The sequence below is a fragment of the Myotis daubentonii genome, chromosome 13, assembly GCF_963259705.1.
Source record: "Myotis daubentonii chromosome 13, mMyoDau2.1, whole genome shotgun sequence".
Lineage (NCBI taxonomy): Eukaryota > Metazoa > Chordata > Mammalia > Chiroptera > Vespertilionidae > Myotis > Myotis daubentonii.
The window spans coordinates 27,841,025-27,859,658 of NC_081852.1; the positions used below are offsets into that span (position 1 = coordinate 27,841,025).

The window sequence follows — 18,634 nt, forward strand, 5'->3', positions numbered from 1 at the left end:
TGATTCATTCACATTGGATGGCTATTGTTGTGTTGGCTGTTGTCATTTTTTACAATCAGGGAAAAAAGGTCAGGGTCCCTGACTAAATACCAGGTAGTGCATGTTTTAGAAATTATTGCACCACACTGGTGGCCAGGGCACACTGGTTGAAAATTGCTGCTCTGTGGTGTACAACTGCTCTGAGTGTAGTAGTATTTGTCACACAGACATAACAATTTTCTGGTTTTGTATGCTCTTCAAGAACTTGCCACTCTATATTGAGGGTTGAAGTCCCTTTCCCCTCCCCTTGAACCTAGTGGGACTTTGTGACTGCCTTTGTGACTACAAAGGTATAGCTACTGGCTTTTCGGGCTAGGTCATAGAAGGTGACATTCGTCTTCCTATCTGTCTCTGTCTCTCTCTTTGTATGTATGAATATGTACATAGACACACACACGCGCGCACACACACACACACACACACACACACACACACGCTTTGGGAGCCCTACTCCGAAGCCACTACACTGGAGAGATCACAGAAAAAGAGAACACAGGAACAGAGAGGGATGGCCAAGGAGCCTGGGCTGTTGGGTTGTTTGAGATTGTCCCAGATCAGTTGCCACATGGCTGAGTGAGAAGCCTTTGAGATGGCCTCAGCCACAGCCATCCAGTACCTGCAACCACAGGCGAGACTCGGAGCCTGACATGCTCAACTACCCAGGATCCGAGTTTCTGATCAGCAGAGACCATGGGAGATAATAAGTAATTATTGTTATTTTGAGACACTACATTTGAGATAACTTCTTATGTAGCCATAGTAACTGGACCAATGCCTGATAAAGAAAATAAATACAGTCTTACCTCTTCCTACCTACAACCCCTTCTGAGATATGAAAGGAAACCTTCATATTCTGGATTCTACATTCTAGCACAGTGATGGCGAACCTTTTGAGCTCGGCGTGTCAGCATTTTGAAAAACCCTAGCTTAACTCTGGTGCCGTGTCACATATAGAAATTTTTTGATATTTGCAACCATAGTAAAACAAAGACTTATATTTTTGATATTTATTTTATATATTTAAATGCTATTTAACAAAGAAAAATCAATCAAAAAAATGAGTTCGCGTGTCACCTCTGACACGCGTGTCATAGGTTCGCCACCACTGTTCTAGCAGATGGTCATAGCTCAAGCTCATATTTTTCTAAAAGTAGGTTTGTACAATGTTGATATGGTAAGATTTTATGTTAAGGTTAAAATACACAGATTAGGTTTAGTATTGGACTGGATATTGTGACAATTTCTCAATACCCATTTTACTTGTCTTCCATCTGCTAGTGGCCTGGTTGTTTGGTCACTCACCTCCAACTCCACAAATAAGCCCTGAGTGGTCTAAGCCATCAGGGAACCCCAGGGTCCATACAAGCCAAGCATGAGCCAATCAGCACTTGGCTTTCCCTAGTACTGGTTAGGGATGGTGCAATCAGCACCGCTTCCAGGACTTTTGCTGGGGATTCTGCGGTGCAAGAGCATTGTTCCTCTGGGAAGTGTTGGGTTCAGACATGTGCACTGGAGCCACTGCAATCTTTTTGCTACCACGAGAGAGACCAGCCTGCGGACAGCATCAACACAAGAAAGAGGCAAGATTGAGAGAACCACAGAGAAAGTAAAGTCTTAATCAAAACATGCCCAGACTACAACTTCATTTTCAAATATGGGAGCCAAGAAGTTACCTTCATTTTTTACATCACTTTGATATGGATTTTCTGTTACTTGTAGCCATTAAGTCCTCATTAAGTCAAGCATCAACACATCAGACACTGTCACTAGGACTAATCCATTAATCTAGTGACTAATGTCACTAGAACTATTCTTCAGAGGTGGTAAAGAAGAGCAACATAAAACGTTCTAACACTATGGACATTTTTATATAAAACCTTGAGTTTTGCCAAGAAAATAGCTGCCATTTTCCTGGCTACATCTTAGGGATGTGAACACTCTGAAAGCACCAAGGAAGGATCTGTTCTGGGCCTCAGGTGTTCCTTGACTTGTAGATAGCCGACTTCTTCCCGTCTCTTCACAGCATCTTTCCTCTCGGGTGTCTGTTTCTGTGCACATATTTCCCCCCTTTAAGGACACCAATCACATTGGATTAGGGCCCAGCCTAATGACATCACTTTAATGTGATTACATGTGTATGGACCTGATTTCCAATTAAGGTGCATTCTGAGGTACTGAGGAATAGGGCTTCAACTTATCTTTCTGGGGAGACACACAATTTAATTCATAACAGTGGAGTAAAGGAAGTGGCTTGGGAGGGTATATATAGAAATGATGACACCAGTGATAGAAAAGTTAAAAAACAAGAACAACCTTATCAAGAACAATTTCGGAGTTGTCCACACGTCCGAAGGCCTTGCTTTGATTTGCAGGAGAACAGGAGGCATGGGGTTCCTGAGGAAGGCGCTTTCTCCGCTGAGACACGGTGATGTGATGAAAGAATCTAAGCCAGGTTCATGAAACACAGGGCCTGTGTTGCCTCTTTTTTCTAGTTTGGATGTTTTATTACAACAATCTCTGTTTTGTTGGGTGATTTTTTATTTTTTATTTTTTTTAGCGAATACACACAAAGCTCTGACTTATATTATTCTCATTGTATCCAACTGAATGAAATTTATGAAGCTTCTTGCACAGAGTGTTCATTGTTTGCACTGGGATAATTGAAGTGTCAGGAATATTTGCTTATTGAAAACAACTTAGGAAGGCCCTGAGCACCCAGCCAGGCCAGGGCCACAAGGCCTGCCACCTTCAGGACAGCTGTGTCCAGATGCCTTTCACAGTAAAGGTGCCTTCCCAGCTACGTTAATTTCACCCAGAGGAGGAGCACTGGATCAGGAGTCAGAGGACCTCCTTTCTCATGTGAACTTCACAATTCACTTGTTGTATGACCTTAACTCTGGATAAGGTCACATGATTTCTCTGGGTTTCAAAGTTAAATTGACCTGAATAATATGTTCTAAATCACAGAGAAATAACATGTCACAGGGATCCTCTGTAGCTTAATGGGTAATCTATAAGAAAACACTTTATGGAGTATAAAATGCTATATAAATGTGTGCTATTGGTAAAAAGTAATCATGTTTACTTCTGCTCAATGGAGGATATTGAACTAAGGGACTATAATGGATTACTATTCTGATTATTCTTAATTTTGTCCCCAAGAACTATTCTCTGCCCTCTTCTGCTCTGCTCTGTGCTTTGGGAGACTCACGACTCCAGATCGCATTAGCTAGACTTCCTTATCTTGTGGCTTCTGGTTGAGTTTGGCCAATGAGACCTGCTGATAGGAAATGGGAAGGTAAGAGGAGAGAAAAGTTGGGGTGTTTAATACTTTGTTTTCTTCTTGACATTAGATATTCAGGCAGGAGCTGGATTCTCCTACAGGTCTGATGGGAAAGCCTCTTACACCCCTGTAGTCCTCAGTGGGCTCTGGGTAATAAATATCATTCCCTCTCCTCTCCTTCAGGTGGAGGAGGATAACAGTCACCACTGTGGCTGATCCTTGGTGCCTATCTCTTTAAACAGTCTCTTCCTTGTCACTCTTCACCTGATTCTGGGGACCCTGACTGTAGCCATCATGACCACAATGTGGACCCTAACTGAACTTTTCCTGAGTGAATAATTGCCTCTCTTGCTTGGGAAGGTCTGTGTTTTCTTTTGTCTTTAGCCATTAAATAGGTCTGCAAAGTGATTCTGCTCTTGTAGAAATGAGCATCATTGGATCTCAAACAATTACAGGGATTTGGAGATCTTTGCTGTTTCCCATGAGCAAACGAGTTGCTTTCTATTGGTTCATGGGTGGCTAAGTCTGTGCCTGTTCTTTCTCTGGTACCTCCTACCACTCTCTTCCCCCGTCCAGTCACCTCTTCTCTCACACTCATCCACTCTGCTCTCAACCAACCCACAGGGAGGTTATCCCAGGTCTTTGTTTCGACTTCCCACATGGAACACAGCCTCTTCCTCTCCCACTCCTCACCCCCAGCTTCCCTATTGCTCTTCATGCTGCTCAGGCTTGGGATCTTGGCTCATCTCTAGCATCTCTCCGTGCTCTTTACATGCAAGCAGGCACTGAGAACTGCTGCTTCTTTCCTTCAAATATTTCTGGCATTCCTCTTTCCCTTCTCATCGCCTCAGCTCAGACCTCTCTGTACTTCCTGAATTTCTGTGACAGGATTTCCAACTGGCCTGTGTTTCTTCAGTCTCTCCCCAATTCAAATGTAGTCCATAGATGTTCACCACGTTAGTTTTTCTGAAACTTGGCTTTCATTGTGTTCCATCTCTGTATGACCTTCAGTGACTCTGATGCCCGTGAGACAGAATCTGAACCCCTGATCTTGGCATTCAGAGCACTGTTTCTTGTCCTATTTATTATCTGACAAAGCCACTCTGCTCTCCTCACTCCCTTCTGACCACATCAGGGGCTTTTCAGCCTCCAGCCCAATGCCCAGCTTGTGCCCCGCTCCAGAAGTGACCTCTCCTGCCTCCTGTGTTCAGCTTTATTCAAAGCTGAACCTGAATGCCACTTGCTCTCTGAAACCTTCCTTGACCACTAAAAGCCACAGTGGTATTTCCCTCCTTTCAAGCTCTCTAGGAAGCCCCAGGACATGTTTGCTGAACTGAACTTTAACTCATAAGAACATTGTTTTCACTAGTCATTTGAGGCTCATAACATGTTTTGGCCACCAGAGTCTTGCATGCAAGTAGGCCCTTATCATTTATTGAATAAGCAAACCAATAGGTGAAACACACTGGCTTATTCATGCCACTGATTCTTTAAGTGATTGGCACTTAAATGTATTTTGCAAATTAGTGGGTGACACTAAAGCCACATGTTTACTCACTAGGCTTTGGGTCTAAGAAGGAACGGTGGTGATGATGATGATGATTGCAAAAATAGAAATGCCTACCATTTGCATTTGTTGAGTACCTACTATGTGCCCTGCTTCACATATATGATCTCCTTTTCTGCTATTAATCAACTTATAAAACAGTTATTATTATCTCTATTTTTTAAATCAGGAAATGGAGGCTCAGAGCAATTACTAGTAAATAAATTGCCCCAAATCATACAGCTAGCAAGGGTAATGCTAAATTTGAACTTGGATCTAACAATGCTAACTCCAGTTCTACCAGCCAAACATCAGGTAGCCTTTGACAGCCTCCTCAGTCACCTGGGGGTACACTGTGTATAAATGCAGATGTGGCACCGTATCCATCTCATTTGAAGCTCTGTGTACCCATTCAGTGATGCTGAGGACAGTGCTAACACATCAGCACACTCACTAATAGTTTACTGATTCCCAGCTGTAACCCACTCCATGCCTAAATTCCAAGTGTTTCTTGTAGAAGGACCTGACCAGGGTTGTGCTGTGGGTTTGAATAGGGATTCAAGCCCACAGTGCAACCTGCCCATGTCATAAAACCTTTAGTTTATCCAATTACTTGTCTCCAGGGCTTTCCCCTCGAAATAGTACACTGCGTCAACCTAGCTAAGCTGGCAGTGTTTCCCAGAACCCTCTTGCCTGTGCGGTTCCAGTCAGGGCTGGCCACCAGAGGAACTTGCTTGAGATTGGGAAAGGCAGAGGGAAAGCAGCAGCAACTCTGCATCTTGGGGGAGGGTACCCTGTGTGCCCCTTCGCTCATGCTGATCTAATGGCTCACACAGATTCTGGCCTGTGCTCATGGTTCCAGTGTTTCCATGCCTTGTGTCGCTCCCGCACTTTAGATCCCATGTCCTTTCCTGATTCCACAGCTGCTAGCCCCACAGCAACCTCAGGTCCCCACTGGATGCAGAGGCAACAGCCTGCCATTGGCACTGCCAGCTCCCAGCTGTGCAAAGTCCAATCTTTATAACAAATCCCTTCCTCTATGTCACTCAGAACAGCTCTACTTGTCTGATCAAACCCTAGCTGATACATCCCTCTTCCCTGGGTCCCCAGGATGTAGTGTCCTTGGTCATGTGACTGCCCCAAAGACATTTGTTCATGGTGATTGGACAAAGTCACTGTCAAAGCAAGAAGCAGCCCAGGATTGGTGAGGCTTTTATACCCTTTCTCTTTCCCTCCCCACAAGACTGTGGTGGTGTTTTCGGAGGTGGGGGCTAGATCAGATCTGACTGTAGATCAGATCTGACTGGTAGTGAAACCCCACGTAAGACGCTGCAGAATCGTTCAAGGCAGTTGCTGCCCAAGCAAACCTGAGGTGAACTCTACTGTCACTGCTTTTGGAGGTTGTGTGCCAACCCCCTCCCCCACCCTTGTGGTTGCTCTTAGATGTCACTGCCTCCATCTCCTGTGCATAGAGCTGAGCCTGTGATTAGTCACAGTCAGACTAGGTTAAGGGGGTGCCTGTACTAAGTGCTTTGATCTCAGAGGCTCTGAAGACTTATGCTGAAAGGTACCTGCCTTCATCCAGGTGTTTTAAAGTCTGAAACTTTACCATTACAAAGTCGTTCCTTTGGATTACTCTTCCTGGCCTTTGTTATTAAAATGCCATGCACCTTTAATAAATGGTGCAGTGGGAAAAACATGATTTCTGGAATTATATAGCTTTGAACTCAGTTTTATTTCTGCTATTCAAAATAGCTGTGAGACTACAATAAAGTAATTATTTAGCCTTTACAAGCTTCAGTTTTCTGACTTATAAAAATGGGAATAATAATATCCAATTTTGTATATATCGTAGTCCATTCAGGCTGCTACAATGAAAGTATTATAGACTGAGTGAGCGGCTTATACACTAAAGAAATTTATTCTTATAATCCTGAAAGCTGGAAGTCCACGGTCAAGGGGCTGGCAGGTTTGGTGTCTGGTGAGAACCCACTTTCTGATTTGTAAATCCACTTTCTTGCTGTTCCTCACAAGGCGGAAGGTGCTGCCTGTCACCTCTTTATGAAGGGCACTAATTCCATTCATGACTCCAATTTTATAACCTAATTACCTCCCAGATTCCCTACCTCCTAATACCATCCCATTGGGGATTCAGATTTCAACATATGAGTTGGGGGGAGGGAGAAGCACACACATTCAATCTATAGCAGTATACAAGTCAACAAATGTGAATGAACCCAGCACAATGTTTGTCATACAGATGATGCTGAGTAAATGTGAGCATTTACTCCTAATTTCCTTTTCTTGAACTGATAATGCATTGGAATTCTTAGTATGGCACTGAGTATGCACCATATTTATTGCATTCTCATCACAGTTAATGAAGGGGTAAGGGTCTGCTACAAATGTGCATATGTGTTTTGATGGGGTAGGAGGGAATATATATATATTAGAGGCCCGGTGCACAAAAATTGTGCACTAGAGGGGGGAGGGGGTCCTCCGGCCAGCCTGCATCCTCTCGCAGTCCAGGACCCCTCAGGGGATGTCCACCTACCGGCTTAGGCCCGATCAGCCTGGAGATTAGTCCTAAGCCATCAGTCAGACATCCCTCTCACAGTCTGGGGCTCTTGCAGTCCGGGGCCCTTCGCTCCTTACCACCTGCCTGCAGTGGAGGCAGGAGAGGCTCCCACCACCGCCACTGCGCTCACCAGCCATGAGCCCAGCTTCTGGGAGCGCACTGGGAGCCCTGTTGGAGCTCACTGACCACCAGGGGGAAGCTCCTGCATTGAGTGTCTTCCCCCTGGTGGTCAGTGTGCATCATAGCTATTGGTCATTCCACCTGTTGTTTTGTAGATTTGCATATTAGGGTTTTATTATATAGGATACTTTTAGAAGAGAGAAAGGTCACCAGAAGAGGAGGTAAGTAAGTTTGGAAAAACTAGCTTATTTTTACTTACCTTTCTCTATTTCCATTGTTACCATGCTAATTTAAATTCCCTTCCTCTCCTGGATTATTTCAATAATCTTACCTGGTCCTTATGGCTTCGTTATCGCCTTAGTTTATTTCTTCTTAGAAATCAGTGATTTTTTCAAAATGCGAATCACATCTTATCTAAAGCCCTTATTACCCCCTGACTCTTTGAATGATACTTGACTCTTTGGATTATAGTTTATCTAAACGCTAATCTTGGCCTGAAAGCACTTCACATCCTGGCCCTAGTCTACTCCTCCTCCCTCAGCTTCATTTTCTTCTTCTTCCCCCATCACTCACTACATTTTAGCCACACTGGAGTTTTCCCAGAATCTTGGATCAGTGAACTCCAGGCCGTTGCCCATGCTTCTCTCCTCTATCTCCCTCCCCTCCCCTCCCTTTCCCTCCCTCCCTTTTCTCTCCTCTCCTCTCCTCTTCCCCTTCCCCCATTCTTTTGGTTTATGCCTACCCAACCTTCATACCTTTGCTCATATGTAATTTCCTCAGGGAGACTTTCCTGATGGAATAAAATCAGGCTCACCTCTTATTCTTTCCCATATAAGAGCTCTTTTATGATTTTCTTATTGTAGCTCATGTTACATTTCAACGTTATAGAATTATGTGTGTAGTTTCTTTCTAAAGTGTTGTCTCCTCTTACACACTCTTGTTCCCCTTCTGTTGCCAGAAGCTAGCTGTGCCCTGCGCATACAGGTCTCAATAGTAACCCTGGGAAAGGTCTATACATGGGATTCACATTTTCTCTCCTCACAGGGGAGTCATAGTTCTTGGGTTTTCGATCCCAGAGTCTTACAAAATCCACTCAGAAAACACAGATCCGCCGAAACCGGTTTGGCTCAGTGGATAGAGCGTCGGCCTGTGGACTGAAGGGTCCCAGGTTCGATTCCGGTCAAGGGCATGTACCTGGGTTGCGGGCACATCCCCAGTAGGGAGTGTGCAGGAGGCAGCTGATCAATGTTTCTCTCTCATCGATGTTTCTAACTCTCTATCTCTCTCCCTTCCTCTCTGTAAAAAAATCAATAAAATATATTAAAAAAGAAAAAAAAAAGAAAACACAGATCCTGTTTACCGCTATATTTCACTTTTTGTTTTTTCAGTTTTTAATTTTTTTAATTGAGTCATAACTTACCCAGAGTAAACTGCACAAATAGTAAGTGTCCAGATGGCGAGTGTTTCATATGTATACACCCATGAAATCACCACCCTAATCAAGATCAAGAGTATCCCAGCATCCAGCAGGCTCCTCTGTACCCTCCAATTACATAACCCCTCCCACACTCCCATCCTGGCCAGGTTAACCACTCCTTTGATCTCCATAGATTAGTTGGTCTGTTTCAAAATTTCATGTAAATGGAATCATACAGTGCATATGTTTGTGTGTGTGTGTGTGTGTGTGTTTTGTCTGGCTTCCTTTCTTCAACATGTTTTGAGATCCAATCAAGTTGTTGTGTATAGCAATAGCTTTTTAAAAATTTTTGTTTAATTGTAAAGTAGTATTTTATTGAATGCATATATTATAATTTATCTGCCCTACTATTGTCAGACATTGAATTGCTTTCAATGTTGGGCTATTAGGAACAAAGCTGCCATGAACACTCTTGTACATGTCTTTGGTGGACATGTCTTTGGGGTGAGAATGAGGTGTGGAATTGGTGGGTCTCTATATTCTATCCTACGTCATATCCTTCAAAACACCCTGACACATCTCAATCAGAACTTACAATTTGCGGTTAAGTTGGGTGATTATCCGCATGGCACTAAACTTCTTACCTGGGGCATTTCAGGACTCTGTGTCAAGGTCATTTGGGCCTATTCAATTGCAGGCATGAGCAACTTAAAATCATAATCTGAAGGGGCTCTGACTGTTGAAGCTTAGTTAGGAACCATGATAAGTCATTTAAAAATGGTAATCTGAGCCAATAGGAAACATTCTATTTGTCTAAACCATTTAGCTACAGAAGCATTTCTAGAACACATTTTCTCCATTACAATGATCCTAAGAGAATTGCTTTGGCTGTTACTATAAAATTCTCTAACTATTCCTTAATGTGTCATTTATTCGCTGACTTACGCTACTGCCAATAGTAATATTGACTGTTGGCTAATCCCAGCCAGTGGAGACTTTCTAACAAGACTGTGTCATGAATTTTCCTTTCTTCAGGAACACATAGGGTTAACAAGCTGTAACCATTAAACAGCATTTACCAAATTCTGTGTGACCTTTATCCAAAAGGTAGATTACATTGATGGAGGAAAAATGTAATCCCTGCAGATTCTCTTGCTAAAAACTTCCTGTCTAGAAAGAATACTTGCTTGTGTTTTTTTTTGTTTGTTTGTTTGTTTGTTTGCTTGTTTTTTGTGTCTTGTTTTTCTTCATATGTTTGTGGGAGAATCTGCAAACATTTCCCTCAGTGACCTGCATGAGGTAGGAAAAGCTCAGAGTGTGTCCCCAGAGAGGTACTAAGTGCAGTTAGAACACCTTCCCTGTTTGAGGCAGTGGACCAGTCATTTCCCTAGACCTCCCTGTGTATACTTTTAAGAACTCAAGATGCTCATCATCATACAGGGGCTGGGACTACCCAAAATAAAATAAAATAAAACATTCAGCAGAGAGATGGACACATACTGAAAATATCTGAATCTTGCTTTGAGTGTAAATGGGAGACAACCATATCATTTAGACCCCTGCCCCTGAGTGTCCTGAAATGATTCTCTCATTGTAATGAAAAGCACCCCAGGAATAGGAGGCAGCCCCTAATTTTGACTAACTTCTAAAATAACATTAAATTATTTCATTTTGTTCTTACTGTAAACCTATGAAGCAGATATTATCATCATCCTCAACTTAAAAACAAGGGAACTGAGTCTCTGAGAGGTTGAGTATTTTGACTAGCGCAGCGGTTCTCAACCCGTGGGTCATGACCCCTTTGGGGGTTGAACGACCCTTTCACAGGGGTCGCCTAAGACCGTCGGAAAACACATATATAATTACATATTGTTTTTGTGATTGATCACTATGCTTTAATTATATTCAATTTGTAACAATGAAAATACATCCTGCATATCAGATATTTACATTACGATTCATAACAGTAGCAAAATTACAGTTATGAAGTAGCAAGAAAAATAATTTTATGGTTGGGGGTCACCACAACATGAGGAACTGTATTAAAGGGTCGCAGCTTTAGGAAGGTTAAGAACCACTGGACTAGAGTCACACAGCTTCTAAGGAGTGGAATGGGGATTTGAACCCAGGCAGCCCAATTGGCAGAGCCTGACATGGTCTGGGGAAGAGCAAGCTCCAATGCAGATGGCATCCTTGTAAGTTTTATCTGAGAATATCATGCAAGTTCACCTTTACTGCACAGAGAAGATAAAGAAACAAATAAATATGAGGAGAAGGAAATGGAAAATAAAACGCCCACTGGGGTCTGGCTGTTTCTACACTTGAATAGAGATGATTCTGAGTCTGCTACCAAAAATGACCTTGAATTGAAACTCTTGCATAGGAAGCTGCTGTGATGCACTCACAGAGACCACAGCACATCTCTGCAAGGGCTCCAAGCACCATCGTCATGGTTGCTTCCAGTGGGTTGTGGGGAGAGGAGGCTGATGAAGTGGTTTCCAGTTCCGATGCACTACCTGACTGTCCACACCAAGTGTGGGTTTTCCTCTCTACAGGATGGAGCCCATGGGAGGTGAGATGGGCTTTCCAAAGGGGAGAGTCTTCCATCAGTGGCTTCTCAAGATGTGGAGGCAGAGCTTCAGGTAGCATGGACATGGGGAGGGGTTATCGTCAGCAAATACCAATGTCAGGCAGGCCCTCCACTCTTTGACCTCATCTCCTAGTTAGTGTTCTCCCTCTTTTCTCTGCTTCAGCTACACTTGAGCCCTTTTACTGTTCTTAGAACACCTTAGAACAGGCACGCTGCTGCCTCAGGGCCTTTCCACATGCTCTTTCCTCTGCCTGAAACCTTCCCCCTAGCCACCCCCACCCCACCCTGCCCATGCTTTCAAGCTTTTCCTCAAACATGCCCTTCTCCACAAGACCTTCCCTAATTACCTGTTCTAGCCACAATTGCATTCTGAACTCCAACTTCCCCTTCCCAATGCACACACATGCTCCCTCTTCCCTTCCCTGCTTAAGTTTCCTCAGCACACTCCCCTATCTGGTCTACTATACATTTCACAGGCTCCTCTTATTTTTTAAACTGTCTCCCCTAGCTGAAGCTGAGTTCCCTGAGAACAGGGATTTATGTGTGCTTGGTTCCCCTCTGTATTCTAGCACATTGAGTAGTATGTAGCCAGTACTCAATAACAACATGTTGAATGAATTCATGAGTGAATTAATGAATCCTAGCACTCCTATTCAGTAACTAGACAATGTTTAGCAAATTAGTTAACGTTGTCTGCACTTCATTTCTGCAACTGTAAAATTGGAATGATACTCGTAATTCCCACCCTGATACTGTGAGTTTTAAAGTTTACAAAAATATACGCCTAGTACAATACTTGCATATATTCAATGAGACTTTCAAGTTCAATGAAAGTAATACAAATAATAGCAAACATTTGTAGAGTGTTTCCTATGGGCCAGGCACTGCTTTAAGCACTTTATGTACCTTAATTCATTTAATTCTTGCAACGTTTTATAAGGTATGTACTATTATTATCATCATTCTGGTTTGAGAAATAAAGAAATAACTTGCCCCAGGCCGTATGACTAGAAAACCATTGAGCCTGGGTTTGCACTCAGGCCCATCTTAAGCAAAGTCCAAAACTTAACCACCTCACCACACTGCTTCCCCAACACAGGAAGACATAATTTATATGATACAGGCATAGATGATATCCTTTCAAGTACTGAAAACTTCAATTTACAAATCTTAGTTTTTAAACTCATTAAATGTCTTCATGAATCAAACATGCTAATAATTCAATTTCTAAATAAATTGGAATATTTAGATAGGGATCAAATTGCATTTAACTCTAGGCTATGAAATATCTTTGACTATGAAATGTTATCATTGAGAGGATATTCGGAAATTGTTTTTTATTTAGACACAGTCTATTTGAACCAACACATTTACATTTTTAAATAGAGAGCAGTGCTATTTAGTTTCCATAGTTGAGTGGAAACAAAAACCAAGGCTATGTAGACACACCCAAAATGAAGCACCTGCTTTTGAACCTGCGTCAAATATTATTAGGTTTTCGTGTGATTCGGCTTCAAACACTTGTGATTCCTGAGCATCTAGCATATCTGATAACCAGCAGTCATTCATAGTCTATTTTAGGTTTGGTTATTTAAATGCTAGGTTTCGCTCATGAGAGAGAGCTCATTGAGGCTGTGCCTTCTTCGTTCATGGTGTTAGTTCAATAAATCATTGAATAGCCAACAGGGAGGCACTCACACACAAACTTTCCAAATTGTCTCTAAAGACTTTCAGTTCCCTTTTTTCTTTTCTATTGCCTTCCCAGTAATGGCTAAGACATTGCCAATTTGCCTTCTTATGATTTCTCTAGAAGGTCTTGTGTGGCCCAGGAGTCCAGTTGGGACCCAAGTTTTAATTTCCTATTGGTTTTAGTCTGGTTCTTTTTCTTGCAAGAAACAGAAAGGCAAGGGATTTTAGCATATTGCATTATGTCACATTATTTTTAAATGATACTGGAATGTTCATGGAAATCTAAGAACAGGAGTCGTATTAAATCTGGCCTCAAGAAGCCCAGACTTCAAAGGTAATTCTAGATTCAAAAAGGCTCCCAGGACTTCAGCAGCAGGAGCTCATGGGTCTTTGATTCTATGATTAAATGTAGCATGCTACATGTCTCCTTCTTCTGGACCTGGTACTGACTGATGGCTATGCTTGCTTCAAGTTCGAGGCCCTACATGAAAATCTACTGGTCCAGTTCATTTTTCAGGACAGACTGTACCTCCTGGATGAAGCCCATGGATTGTGTACCATTGGCTCAGATGCCTGGACCCGGGCCAGTCATCTGTGGACAGAGGAGGTGGGGCAATGGGCACTAAACACGGCTGATGGGGCCTGCCCCTTCAGCAGAAAGTGTGGGCAGGGTGGATCCCCTCCAAAGAGGTTGTGGGTAGGTTGGCGCAGTGTTGACCTTTTCAGATACCATCCTTTAAGAGACTGACGTGTTACCCAAATCACATAGTATAATACCAATGTCAGGTGATGTTATATTGACAAAGATACGGATGCAATTCAGAAAGATATTTACAAAGCCACCTGCAGGCATCTTTGCAATTGGCATGCTTCAAACATAAAACAACTTGCATTATTTCTTTGTGATAGGTTTTATCTAAAAACAGTTATTCTTTTAAGTCCATGTGTTAAAGCTCTGTGGCTTTCTCACTCAGCACCTTAAAGTTTTGGTGAGCAGATTGCACTTAGCACAGTTCTCGCCAAAGTCATTCATAGAGATTTCAATTTGATGATCAAAGTGAAGCTGCATTACTTAGCTATGGAAGTTGCTCAGCTAACTACTGAAGTTTTGTTGTGATTGAGCTGGTCAAAATCCATTGGTTGGTTATTACCCATTGGTTTTAGTCTGGTTCTTTTTCTTGCAAGAAACAGATGTATCCACAATGCCCTGGGCCACAGTTTTAAACACAAGCAGAATGTGTTCAGGACTTTAGAGGTTACTTGTGTCAAATATGATGTCAGTACAATGCCCACGGTACTGTGAGGTCTTCTCTGAGGACAGGTCTTCTGCCACCTAGGGACTCTGAAGAATAAGGAACATCAAATGGGGACATTTCAATTGGGATAAGAGTGTTAAGGAGCCTAGGTCAAGATCCAGGTCTGGATTCATCACTGCAATGGGTGGGAGGGTTGTGGTGGTGGTGGTTGGGAGTACTGATGTAAAGGCATAAGGCATGGCAAACTTGGCCTACATTACAATTCTGGTGAACAAAACTCCCTAGACAAAGACCAAGTCCTTACGTTTAAGATCTTAAGATGAGTTGAGTCACTACCCATGGCAGGCATCAGTGATTTGCATGTGTGGAAACTGCCCTCTCTTCTCTTGACTCCCCGACAGGAGCCAGTTCCTCCTGTCACTGATGACCCGTAGCACTTAGCTGTGCTTCTCTGTGGCCACGCCACTTTCTACCTGTGTTTACAGTCTCTATCTGATTTTTCTCCACTCTCTGATGGAAATTCCTTTGAAGATGATCAATATCTTATTTATTTTGATGTCCCTGCCATGGCTTGGAACGTAATAGGCACTTAATAAATATTTGTTGGATGAATGGGAATAAGAACCTACATTATCTTTCAGTCACCATGTTGTTTCACTGCACTCTTCACAGTGATGGTATTTGGCACAGGAGGAATGTCTGAGGTGGGCTCATTGCTGATGGAAGCAAATTTCAGTGTCAAATTTATTTAAAATTTTCAAATATCTCTAATGTAGGGACTGTGAAACACCAGCAGCATATCTTATACTATATGGAAGGGACCACAGGCACAGATGATTCTCAGAGGAAGATGGAATTCTGAGGAGCAGATCAGGAGAGCTCTTAAGAGTGGCAAAGCTGGAGAAGGAGGAGGAGAGGAGGGTAATAGCTAACATTTACTGACCGTTTACCAGGTGCCAGGCCCTATTGTAAGCATTTTACATACATTAACTCATTTAACACAACGACCCTATGGTGAAGGCTCTGTTATCGCATTTTACAGATGACTCTGGTGCAAACAGAGCAGCCTGCCCTGTGGTCATGCAGTCTGACTTGCTGGGCTCTGGGACCCACTTTTCCTTTTCCCCTCCCATTCTGTTTGAACCTTATGAATTCAAAACTTTGTTTGATAAATGTTAATTAGTGCTAAATATTAAATATTAATATATGATTTAAGCCCTGGCTGGGGGGCTCAATTGGTTTGCACATTGTCCCATACACCAAAAGGTCACAGGTTTGATTCCTGGTCAGGATACATACCTAGGTTGTTGGTTTGATTCCTGGTCAGGGCATGTACGGGAGGCAACCAATAGATGTTTCTCTCTCTCTCTCTCTCTCTCTCTCTCTCTCTCTCTCTCTCTCTCTCTCCTCCCTCCCTCCCTTCCTCTCTCTTTCAAAATAAAAAAAATATCCTCATAGCCTCAGGGTGAGGATTATATATATAGTTTAAGAGTCATTTGTCAGTAATTAATCTATTCACAAAATTTCATGTGAATTTCATTATTATGTGACAGACACTTCTCCATCAGTGAGTATATTTGCCTTCTTAGCAAGCCTTGAGTGGTGGAAGATGAGGTGATGATCAGTCTTGGTTTCTTCCTGAAGTAAGCCTAGGTCTTTGATATTCCTCAAAATAAAATGTCAGATAGACAAATGTATTTCTGCCTGAGATTAATATTTCTCAGAACATAATGTGGGTGCAATATTTTTCAAAACAAAACAAAACGTTCCTTCACTGGTGTGAGGATGGAGAGAGATGGAATGAAGGTAGAGTCAGGCAGCCCTTCCTGCCACAGCTGTATGTGTGGCTCCTCCAATAACCATGGTGTCTTCTTGGGCGGATCCATTCTTCCAATCACGCCAGACGAAGGAGTTCTCGGCCTTGAATCTGCTCTCACTTCCAGAGACATTACTCTTAAACCTCCAATGTTATTTGGTTAAACACTTCCCACTTCCCAGAAGGGTCCCCACCTGTTTTTATTGGTGATGTTTAGAGTTGGCAATAGAGAAGGCCTCCTCACTAGAGGCTGGAGGCTATGTCTAAGAGAAACAAAATCAAATGGGACAAAGGTTTTGGTCCTGTAGACAAAAACACACACAAAAAAGTCCCCTTACCCTTCCAGGGACTTAGGTGTCCTGTAAACACACTGTCTGAAGAAGAGCAGAGATTACGTAATTTTTCACATATTATACTTGGCCAAAGTGGAGAATTGGGGTTACCCCCAGAGTTCTGATTTGGCAACATGAGTACTTCATAATAATGCAATGCTATTCCTATATCCACATGACTAGAACAACCACACCTCTACTGGCACTCAAAAGTATTTGTAGAATGAATGAGTGAATAGAAGAATATCTGGAAAGGTTGCATCAATTGTAGATGTTGAAAATAATTAACATCCCTTTAAGTGGCTGCAAATTCTGGTTTTTCTATTATAAACACGTTATTTTATGTAATAATAGTTTTTAAAAAATGTAACCTCCATTTTCCTGGAAATTACTGATTTGAAACTGATTGAGGGCAAAGATAGGACTGGGATTCAGTGGCTTTTTTATTGCCAAGCTCAATTTTATCGTGTATAGGACAGGGGTGGGCAAACTTTTTGACTTGAGGGCCACAATGGGTTCTTAAACTGGACCGGAGGGCCGGAACAAAAGCATGGATGGAGTGTTTGTGTGAACTAATATAAATTCAAAGTAAACATCATTACATAAAAGGGTACGGTCTTTTTTTTTTTTTAGTTTTATTCATTTCAAACGGGCCGGATCCGGCCCGCGGGCCGTAGTTTGCCCACGGCTGGTATAGGACATCTGTAACTCTTGTGGGTAAGTTCCTGGAGACTGGACCCTTTTTAGACTCTGGATCAGGTTAACACTTTCTAGCCAATGGGGAAAGTAACCACTTTGTTCTCTAAGGAAAGGGCGTCTTGAAATCACAGAATGTTAGAGTTTGTCTTGCTGAATTCTCTTAGTTTTTAGAGTCCAGAAAGGTGGACTCAGGAAAGGAATCAGGACCCAGATTTTCTAACTATAAGCACATTTCCCCATTTTGTGCTGTATCAGTCAGATACCCAGCAAGAAACTGGTGGCCCATACAACTGGAAATTGAGGAAAATGTAATAGAGGGACTATTTAAAAGATGTAGACAGAGGTAAAATGACCAGAGAAGAGAATGGAAAACTCTGTGCATGCAAAATGTTACACCTTAGGCCTGATGAAGGCAAGAGTGGGAGTAGTCATAGGACCAAGTGGGAGGTCGGGGTATTAAGAAGTGACGGACATATCCCTTCTGCAGCAATAGGAACCAGCAGCCCAACCTCATTCCTTTCCCAACTGGAAGCCAAGGGCCAAGAGAACTTATTGATTAAGTTCAAAGAGCTCAACATCCCAGGGCAGAGTAGAGTGAGTAGGGTAGACAGTGAATTTGGAGGGGTCCATGGGGAAAACCCCAGCATATTTGCTCTCTAGAAGATAAACCCAGCTCTGTCTTTGTCCTTATTCATCTTCGAAGCAATAGTAGCCTGGACAGTTGAGGTTATATTTTAAAAAGCTATTATTAATAAGTAATACATATTTGTAATAGAAAAACCAGAACATGCAGCTATTTAAAGAGATAATTACTCTCAGTATTTATGATTGATACCTTTCAGGACTTTTTCTATTCATTCATTTATTGATCCATCCATCCATCCATCCATTGATTCACTCATTTATTCATGCCACAAATATTTACTGTCAATGTGTGCCAAGGTGTTCTAGGCATGTGTATAAGAGAATTAAAAAAATAGACCAAAATATTTCCCTTAAGGCAATAATACTCTAGTGGGGAAGAGTCATAATAAACAAGAGAAATAACTAAAATAATGGTATGTGAGATACTGATTAAGTAGTAAGAAGAAAAATAAAGCAGGGCAAAGGAATAAGAGTATTATGAGGGAGTGTTATTATAAATTACTATAATTTTAAATAAGGCAGTCCGTCGTGTGTGTGTGTGTGTGTGTGTGTGTGTGTGTGTGTGTGTGTGTGTGAGAGAGAGAGAGAGAGAGAGAGAGAGAGCGCAATGAGTTGAGTTTCTGG

General features: G+C 42.3%; 1 long non-coding RNA gene across 1 annotated transcript in view; it reads left to right on the forward strand.

Annotated features, from left to right (window-relative positions):
* The window catches only part of LOC132214931 (uncharacterized), a 244,114-nt gene that overhangs the window by 68,368 nt on the left and 157,112 nt on the right, over positions 1–18,634 (forward strand). The window contains exon 2 of the long non-coding RNA XR_009448372.1: positions 11,539–11,625. This is a non-coding gene — a long non-coding RNA (uncharacterized LOC132214931). The remainder of the gene's footprint in view (positions 1–11,538; positions 11,626–18,634) is intronic.